At 38.6% G+C, this 9,826-nt stretch overlaps 1 protein-coding gene across 2 annotated transcripts in view; it reads left to right on the top strand.

Moving 5' to 3' along the window:
- Positions 1-2,139: 2,139 nt before the first annotated feature.
- The window catches only part of LOC140464972 (uncharacterized protein C7orf57-like), a 134,730-nt gene continuing 127,043 nt past the window's right edge, over positions 2,140-9,826 (top strand). Inside the window, exon 1 of one of the 2 annotated variants that reach the window (XM_072560677.1) lies at positions 2,140-2,236. The gene's annotated coding sequence lies outside the window, so the exon portion shown is untranslated. Of the gene's footprint in view, positions 2,278-9,826 lie in introns of both variants that reach the window. The other variant, XM_072560676.1, reaches the window with a different exon arrangement.

Here is a 9,826-nt window from a genome sequence, read left to right as displayed (position 1 = left end):
GGGATTGCTTTCATAAGTATGATTGTTTCTAAGTTTGATATTCGTAAATTGGTGACCCCCCTGTAAACCGAACACACCTGGCCATGTCTGGATCTTAGTCTTCTCATAATTCTATTATTGTTGTATCATTTAATTGTCATAGTTGTAGAAAACAAATCACGTAGATATTAAATCAACACTAACATTGTTCTGATGGAAAATCAGATACTTACCAGTTATTTAATGTAATACATAATATTTCTTCAATACATGAAAAACTTTATTTTCATGATTTGGAGATGCCGGTGTTGGACTGGGGTGTACAAAATTTAAAAATCTCACAACACCAGGCTATAGTCCAACAGGTCTATTTGGAAATACTAGCTTTCGGAGCGCTGCTTCCTCGTGCTTCCAAATAACCTGTTGGACTATAACCTGGTGTGTGATTTTTAACATTTTATTTTTGTTTTTCTCTGAACTAACTAGCAATAAAATATTAGACCAGAAATAGACCGATGGGCAGTATTTTAGGATCAAGTTATTTCTTTCATAAATTCTTTAGTCAATTCTTTGAATGGTGCATATCGCAGAAGGGCACTCCGATGCAGGCTAGATGTTGGGAGGCTATGTTTCTGAGAATTTTGCTTTACAACAAATCATTATGGTTATTCTTGAGAAACTTTTCAGCTGTGGCTCATGCCAGTGCTCACCTGATATAGTTCAGCAATAAAGTTTCTACTCAAGTAATACGAACATAAATCTTGGATGACACTGCGGCATGCTGTGTGCTTCATTGTCGAAAATATGTTCTCTCAGGTGATATGTTAACATGAAGTTCTCAGATGTGTTTTTTTTTAAAACATGTCAAAAGATTTACAAGGATTTTGCCAGGGTTGGAGGGTTTGAACTACAGGGAGAGGTTGAATATTTACCTGGAATATTGGAGGCTGAGGTGTAACCTTAGAGGTTTATAAAAGTATGAGGAGCATGGATAGGATAAATAAACAAGGTCTTTTCCTGGGGAGTCCAAAACTGGAGGGCATCAGTTTAAGGTGAGAAGGGACAGATTTAAAAGGGACCTAAGGGGCAACTGTTTCATGCAAAGGGTGGTGTGGAATGAACTGCCAGAAGTAGTAGTGGAAGCTGATATAATTGCAATATTTAAAAGGCATCTGGATGGGTATATGAATAGGAAGGATTTGGAGGGCTATGGGCCAAATATTGGCACATGGGCTTAAATTGATTTACGTTGGCATGGACAAGTTGTACTTAAGGGTCTGATTCTGTACTGTACATTTCTATGACTATTTGAAAAATAACAGGATAATTCTCCTAATTTCCTGCCTCATGTCTCTAATCTGGGTTATTTGGTAAATTATCTCATTGGTATTTATGGCAGCTAGCTATGTATAAATAAATTGCTGTATTTGCCTACAACTTTGATTAGCACTTGAAAGGAACTTTGGGATATTCTGAAGTTATGGGAATTGTTCGTGAATGTTAATTAATCACTGCACATTTTTGTTTTCCTTCTTAACTTGCAATTAACTTGATAACGCAATTTTGAAATCTTCTGGGAAGTACAGGGTCCAGACTTTGCAGGAGTGATGACAACAAAATTGGAATTTACCATAATTCGCTGAAACTGATCGCAGCTTCTTAAGAGTCCTCACGGGCAGAATAACAGTTTACTTTCACTATTTTATGTTTCTCTGTAGGGTGCACTGATAAGAGTGTTCCACTCTGCAAACATTTAGGAATTGCGGAAGCATTGAAAGCTTCCTTTAGGAGCTGTTGGTCTCATTGCGCAATACCTTGAAAAGTTAGACCTAGTTAAACAAACTGTAAGTGAGTTTGAATTGTAAACTAAGTGCACGATTGCTGTCGAATATCCTCACTGACCCTGCGAACGTATATTTGCACTGAGGGATGTGAAATTTTTAGAGGGAGAAACTTGACGTGCCTCAATACACGTACTTTGTTGATAATACCATCCGGTTTACTATAGTTAAGCTTCTACCCTGACGCACGTTGGTGAGAGGGAGGGGAGCAGGGGCTGGATCGTGGTGGGGGTGGGGAGGTGGGGGCTGCTGGGTCGTGGTGAAGGGAGAGAGCAGTGAGGGGTGTGGGGAGAGGCGGGGTGAGCGAGAGCACGTCCCCGTCTCCATGGAGACGCAGCGTTTGAATTCTACACCGAGGAGCTCGAGACCAACTGCCACCGCGAGAGAGTGAGGGAGGCTATAGGGTCAACACAACGGTAAGGAATATATACTGTGGCGATCAACTCAGTTCACAACGGTAAGGAATATATACTGTGGCGATCCCATTCAGTTCGCAACTATAAGGAATATAGTACTGTACACCGTGGCGACAAACACGGTGCCCAACGGTAAGGCATATAAAGGATAGGGATCAAGTACAGTTCACAGCGGTAGGGAATATGTACCATAATGATACTGGGGAATATACTGTATACTATAATGACCAAGACAGTGAACAAGGGGAAGGAATATATACCACGGCGATCAACATGGTCCTGAACGGAAAGGAATGTACACCATAGTTATCAACTACAGTGGTAAGGAATATACAGTATACCATACCGATCAAAATTAGTGTACAACGGTAAGGAATATGTATCAAAACAATCAGTTTACAACGGTAACGAATATATACTGTAGCAATCGATACAGTTCACAACCATAACAAATATATTCCTTAGCGATCAATACAGTTCACAACAAAAGGAATTTAAACCTTGGCGACAAACACAGTGCCCAACAGTCAGGAATATATAACATTGCGATCTAATACAGCACATAATTGGAAGGAATATTTAATGTAGTAATTAATACAGTTCACAGTGGTCAAATACAGTGTTCAATGGTAAGGAATATATATCACAACGACCAGCACAGTTCACAACGGCAAGTGATACATACTATAGTGGTCAATACAGTTCACAAAAGTAAGGAATATCTACCACAGTGATCAATACAGTTCATAACGGTAAGGAATATATATTGTGGTGACCAATATGATAAAGAATATAAACCATGGTGATCTAATACAGTTCATAGCAGTAAAGAATGCATACCAGCCCAATCAAATACAGTGCACAACAGTAAGGAATATATACCACAGCGATCAATACAATTCCCAACAGTAAGCCTAATGGTAAGAAATATAGACTATTGAAATGAAGTTTAAATCGCAACGGTAAGGAATATTTCACAATCAATACACAACAATAATATGGATGATAGTAAGAAGTACACTTGCAGATAATAATGAATATATACTCATAGGGATAAATGCATTCATACAATAAGGAATTCACACCATACCGACGAACATACTTACAGACAGGATGGAATATATGTCATAGAAATTGATATACTAAATGACAGATGGAGACCTCACAGTAAGAAATCAATACAAGAGGTAGATAAACTTATATAATGGTAAGAAATAAGTAGAATAACAATAATTAAATTATAAATTTTAGTAAACCCATACAACAGGAATGAATGAACTTATATAATGGTCAAAAATATATACTTGAAGAAAACAACATGCAATTGTAATAATTCTACAATAACAAATAAATAAACAACTAAAGGTAAGGAACCTATACAAAAAAACTTATGCAATGGTGCAATATCTATACAATGGAGACAAATACATGTATAATGATCAAAACCTATACATTAGATATGACTGAGTGTCTGCAGTACTGAACAATATGTATAATAACTAATAATTAAAGTCACTGTATACAATAATAAATCCTCACAGTAGCGACATATATAAACATATACAAATTAAAAGGTATACAACAATGATAAAACAAACATGCAATGCTGCAAAATCTATACAAATAGATGAGCGTCTATGAGAAATTTCTGCAAAAACATTTAGTGAAAACAAATTGATGAGAAATGTAATTGAGAAGGCTATGTATAATTCACCAATAAACATTTGCAATAGGCAATGATATGAAATTATATAAAATTATAAATATACCTATAAACAAATATAAAGGTGGAAATGAATAAAAGCTAACAAAGAAAATGGTTTGAAATTAATGCAAAATTCTCATTTTAAAGTACATTTATACAGTAATAAGTAACAAACATATATAGCGTACACCAATCAGTAATCAAGTGATGAGTTAATTGGTTCATGATTTCAAAAAGTGTACTTTTTGGAAGAAAAGATTAACTGAGAAACAACAGGAAAAAGTGACAGAGCTAATATAATAATGTAAGTAATCAAAGTAGGATAAGGGAAATAAAGTTAGCTAAGGACTGTAAGTTTATAATGTTCTTATAGAGATTGTTTTTTTAAGAAGTGAGTAACCCAAAGGGTTCAAGGGAAGTTATGGTAGTAGAATTCACAGCTGTGATATGCTCTTTCTTCACTATGTGGCAGATCATGGAAGCTTCAGTTGTCCATGATGATTATGCGTGCATGAATTTTGTCCAACAAAGGATACTGGCTAACCACATCTTGGAGAATTCATTGTACAGCATCCATGATACTGGACATATTGTGGATAGCACTTTCAGTGAGTTGGCTCACATCACAGGTGAAGACTGAACAGGAAGAAGTGGACCCCAAGCAGAGTAGAGAACGGAGGTCATGCACGGGCCCTCTGTGGTCATCGTCTTTTGACTAGATATACCATTTTGCGTAATGTTGGAGGAGATGGTAGTTGTTCCCACCCTCCTATATGGCTCTGAGACAATGACTGTCTACAGCAAGGCGCTGAAGCAGTACCAACAGCGCTGCCTGCATAAGACCCTGCAAATCTGGGAAGAGAGATGCACCAACACCAGTGTCCATGACTAGGCCAACATCCCCAGCATCGAGGCACTGACCATCCTTGAGCGGCTACAATGGGCTGGACACATGACTGACACTAGACTCCACAAGCAGGTGCTCTACTGCCTGCTCTGGAACAGCAGGCAAACCCCAGATAGACAAAGGAAGTGCTTCAGTGATACCCTTAAGGCCTCACAGGTGAAATGTGCATTCCATACCCACCTAGAAATCACTGGTTCAAGACATTTCAAAGTGGAGGAGGGGCATTCGGTAAGGTGTTGAGTCCCTCAAGCTTTGCTGTTGGGAAAAGGCGGAAGCCAGGCAAAGGTAGTGTTGGGGGGAAGGTGCTGCCACGCCACACCAATGCCCCATCCACTTCTTCCTGTGAATGCCTTCTGCCCTAAGTGTATCAGAGCTGAATCGGTGTGTGTAGCCACCTACAGACTCACCCTGAGAGTGGAAGAGAGACATCCTCACCTGTGAGGGACCACCAATGATGATGGAGAAGATGACTGCAGAACAAAGCTTGGGAGCCAATTTCATGATGCCATGTGGGGTCTGCAGCACAAGAGAGGAGGAAGAAAAACTGCAGGGCTGTAATGGTAGAGGATTCAGTTGTAAAGAAGATAGATAGGCTTTGCTTTGGCTGAAAAGAGAGTCCAGGATGATATATTGCCTCCCTATTATCAGCGATCAGAGATGTCATGAAACAGCTGTAGGACATTCTGAAGGGGGAGGGAAAACAAGTTGGTACCAATGACATAAGTAGAAAAAGGAATGAAGTCCTGACAATAGAATTTAGGGTCTAGAAAGTAGATTTTTTAAAATGCCCTAAAAGATAGCAATCTCTGGATTACTTCCAGTGCCATGAGCTGGTAAATATAGAAATTGGAGGTTAGAACAAATTAATGTGTAACTGGAGAGATGGTGCAAGAGGGAGGGCTTTAAATTTATGGGACATGGGACCATTTTTGGGGAGAGTAGGAACAATACAAGGAAAATACAAGGTGAATGGATTGCATCTAAATTGGAATGGAACCAACATCCTGGCAGGAAGTTTTGCTAGTACTATCAGGAATGGTTTAAATTAACTTTGCAGGGGGTGGGATCCTGAGAGAAAGTCCAAAATTAGAAGAGATGGTAAGTGAGTCAAGAAGGCATAGTAATTAAATGTCAGTTAAGGTACAAGGAGTTTGGCAAGATTGGGTGGTTTACTTTAATGCAAGGAGTCTGATAAACAAGGTCATTGAGTTGAGGGCACAAGGAGATATGATGACATTGCTGTCATTGAAACATAGTTAAGAGAGAGGCAGGATGGGCAGATCAATATATCAGGATATTCTTCAGGCAAGATGAGAAAGTAAGTAAAAGAGGAGTGGTGTTGCAGATTACTCAAGGAATCAATTACAACAGGAAGGAGGAATGACACCTTAGAAGATGCCTCAAATGAAGCCATATAGGTAAAACTTATAAACCAAAAAAAAAGCAATCACATTGCTGACAGTATACAGCAGGCCCCCTAATATTCATAGAGAAATAGAAGAGCAGGTATGTAGGCAAATTTCATAGTAGTGTAGAAGTAACAGGGTAGTGAGAGTTGGAGTTCTCAACATTAACTGGGATAGTTAGAGTATGAGAGGTTTAGAGGGAGTGAAATTCTTAAAACACATCCAGGACAGTGTTTTTAAGGCAGTGCATAGAAGGCCCAACAAAAGAAGGGTGGTCCTGGACTTGATTTTAGATAATGAAGCCAGGCAAGTGTTTAAAATTCAATGAGGTTGTACTTTACATACAGTATTCATAACGCTGTTAGATTCAAGATAGTTATGGAAAATGACAAGGACATGAAATTGAAGTTGAGAGTGTGTTGCTGGAAAAGCACAGCAGGTCAGGCAGCACCCGAGGAACAGGAAAATCGACGTTTTGGGCTGGAGCCCTTCAACAAAAATCTTCCAACATCTAGATGACTATTGAATGTGCAAGGGCATGTCTTAACAAAGAAATTAGGACAGCAAAAACGGGTCATGATAGGATAAATGCAGGTAAAGCAGATAAACCCCTAACTATTTTACAATTACATTAAGGGTAAAAAGAATAACTTGCAAAAGAGTAGGACTCATTAAGGACCATAGTGGTAACTTGTCCATGGTGTCAGAGGTTGTAGGCGGTTTTCTAAATGAATATTTTGTGTCGGTGTGCACTAGTGAGAGGAATAATATGGATATAGAAATCAAGGAGAAGGACTGTGATGTATTCGAAGAAATTAGCATAGACAGAGAGGAGGATCTAAGTGGTCTGGCAGGCTTAAAAGTAGATAAATCTCCAGGCCAGAAGGAATTTATACTATGCTGTTGAGACAAGGGAAGAAATAATATGGTGTTGTCAATAATTTTCGATTAATCTCTGGCCAAAGGAGAACTGTCAGAGGACTGGTGGACAGCCAATATGGTACTGTTATTCAAGTAGGGAGGAAGAGATAAATAGGGAAACTACAGGCCAAACTACAGTCTAATCTCAATGATGAGGAAAAGTTTAGAAGCAATTTTGCCTGACAGAATTAACCTGAAACTGGAGAAGCAGAGATTAAAATCAGAATGGTTATGTTAAGGCGAGGTCATGTTTGAACAACTTGATTGAACATATTGAAGAGGTGACTAGGTACACATATGAGCATTTGACATAGTCTAATTTTATTTCAGCAAAGCTTTTGATAAGGTCCCACACGGGACACTGATAATGAAGCTAAGCCAATGTGATTGAATGAAATTTGTCTAATTGGTTTCAGAATTGACTGAGTGGCAAGAAGTAAAGGTGATTGTTGAGAGGTATTTTTGTGACTGGAAGCCTGTGTTCAGTGGGGTTTTGCAGGGACAGGTGTTGGAGCTGTCAAAGTTTTCTACCGACCCAAAACAAGGCTCAGACAAATGACCTCTTTGTCCAAAATCAATGTTTTATTAGAAAACATGCATGAGGAGAGAACCTAAACACATAGATGGCATCTCCAACGATTTATTTGAAATACAGTCTGTTTATAACATAGTCATGGAAAGTCTTTACGTGATTTATTCATCTTAGTAGCAAGCACAGTTACGATAACGAGCCAGACTGATAGGATTGAATGAAACTACAGTTTTACAGCCGGTACAGATCACAGTTAGTTCAGGTCACAGAAGCTGTCTGTTCTTTCCCAGGGATTCTGGCCAATAGGTCTATATTCGCTAAGATTCATGGATTATGACCAAAATGTTTTCTGCTTTGTAATGGTTACTGTTTTATGCTTTTAAGTAAAACATCTTTGTTGTTAGTATTAATAAATTTTAATTCTTAAGCCACTTTATCCTTTATGTTATTAAATTTTAATCATTAACCTATTCTATCCTTCATGCTGGCTTACAAAACAATTTATTCTTCTACAAAACCTTGCTATTTGTGGTGTAGAAATATAATAATTGAATATTGGAGGGTTGATCAGTAAATTTTCAGATTTTATGAAAATTGTTGGGGCGCTAAAAACTGAGAGCAATAACCTCAGATTACAGGAGGATATAGAAAGGTCAGATGGGCTATTCAGTGACAAAGGGAATTCAATCTGGATAAGTGCGGGCTGATGCATTTGGGCAGGATGGGTAAGGCAAGGAAATACGTGATAAACAGAAGCAAGACCAAGAAGATGCTACAACAATGGATGAATGGACACTACTCAATAATCGCTAGATAGAGGTCAAGGACATTTGGCCTCGGATCTTTGGGTGACCATCTTCCAAGGCGGACTTCAGGATACGCAACAACGCACAGTCACCGAGCAGAGGCTGCTAGCCAAGTTCAGTACCCATGAGGATGGCCTCAACCAGGATCTTGGGTTCAGGTGACCCCACAACAGTATACACTCTCAAACACAAATTCACGCACAAGGGTACATACACACACACCCTTACACATGATCACACTCACACAGACCCTCTCTCATACACACAGTCTGTCAGTCATACACATACACACACACTCTCTCACAGGCATATACTCTGTCACACCCATGCACACACTCCATCAAGCATGTACACACGCATGTGCGTGCACACACACACACTCTCCGTCTCTCACACACACACACTCTCACGCATGCACGCACGTATAAGTCTATGGGATGAATCTGTATTTGCGGATTCATTCTATTTTGTTCAAAAAGCACACTATCTGTCAGTAGTTAGTTCATATGATATTTTATAAAAATTCCTACTTTGGAAATAAAACCAGTCTGACTCTAGGTTGGGATACAGATAGATAGATTCTAACCTCACACCTTTAATGCATTGTCTGAACTGAGATGTCACCTTTTTGTTTATAAAAACTTAAGTTATCTTTGAACAGTGACTTGAAAGAAGTTCTGGGATTTACGTATTAATTAATCAAAACCTGCAATCATAATCACATTCAAAGTGATTAAAGACTTAACAGCAGTCTAGGTTTGTTCAATACAATGCATCAGTAGCATCGCACTTTGATCTTTTACTATAAATTCTGTGATCCTACCCCACTAGCTAACTGACGAAGGAGCAGCACTCTGAAAGCTTGTACTTCCAAATAAACCTGTTGGACTATAACCTGGTGTCGTCTGGTTTTAACTTTGTAAATAGAGGCATTTAATATTACACCAATAATATAAGACTAAACTTTCACAAATTTCTGGTTTGATTTCAGGTAATGGTGTTTTGATTCAATATATTACCTGAAATGGTGGTGAAATTAGATTCCATAGGCAATTGGACATGCAATTGAACAGAACTGATTTGCACTATTATGAGGCAAACAATGGGGTGTGAAGATAAATTGGATGGTCCTTTCGAAAACCTAATGCAGGCAGAATGGGTTGAATGATCTCCTGTACTATAAGACACTATATGCTTATGTGCAATATAAAGAAATAGAGTTATGCAATGTTAAGAAATCTGTACATCTGACAACTTAGTGTCTACCTGGTGACGCTGCATTCAGGACTACTTGCATGGTAAGTAATGTGAGC

Source organism: Chiloscyllium punctatum, chromosome 41 (assembly GCF_047496795.1).
Source record: "Chiloscyllium punctatum isolate Juve2018m chromosome 41, sChiPun1.3, whole genome shotgun sequence".
NCBI lineage: Eukaryota > Metazoa > Chordata > Chondrichthyes > Orectolobiformes > Hemiscylliidae > Chiloscyllium > Chiloscyllium punctatum.
Note: the sequence above shows the minus strand (reverse complement) of the source record. Positions and strands in the feature narration are given on the sequence as shown.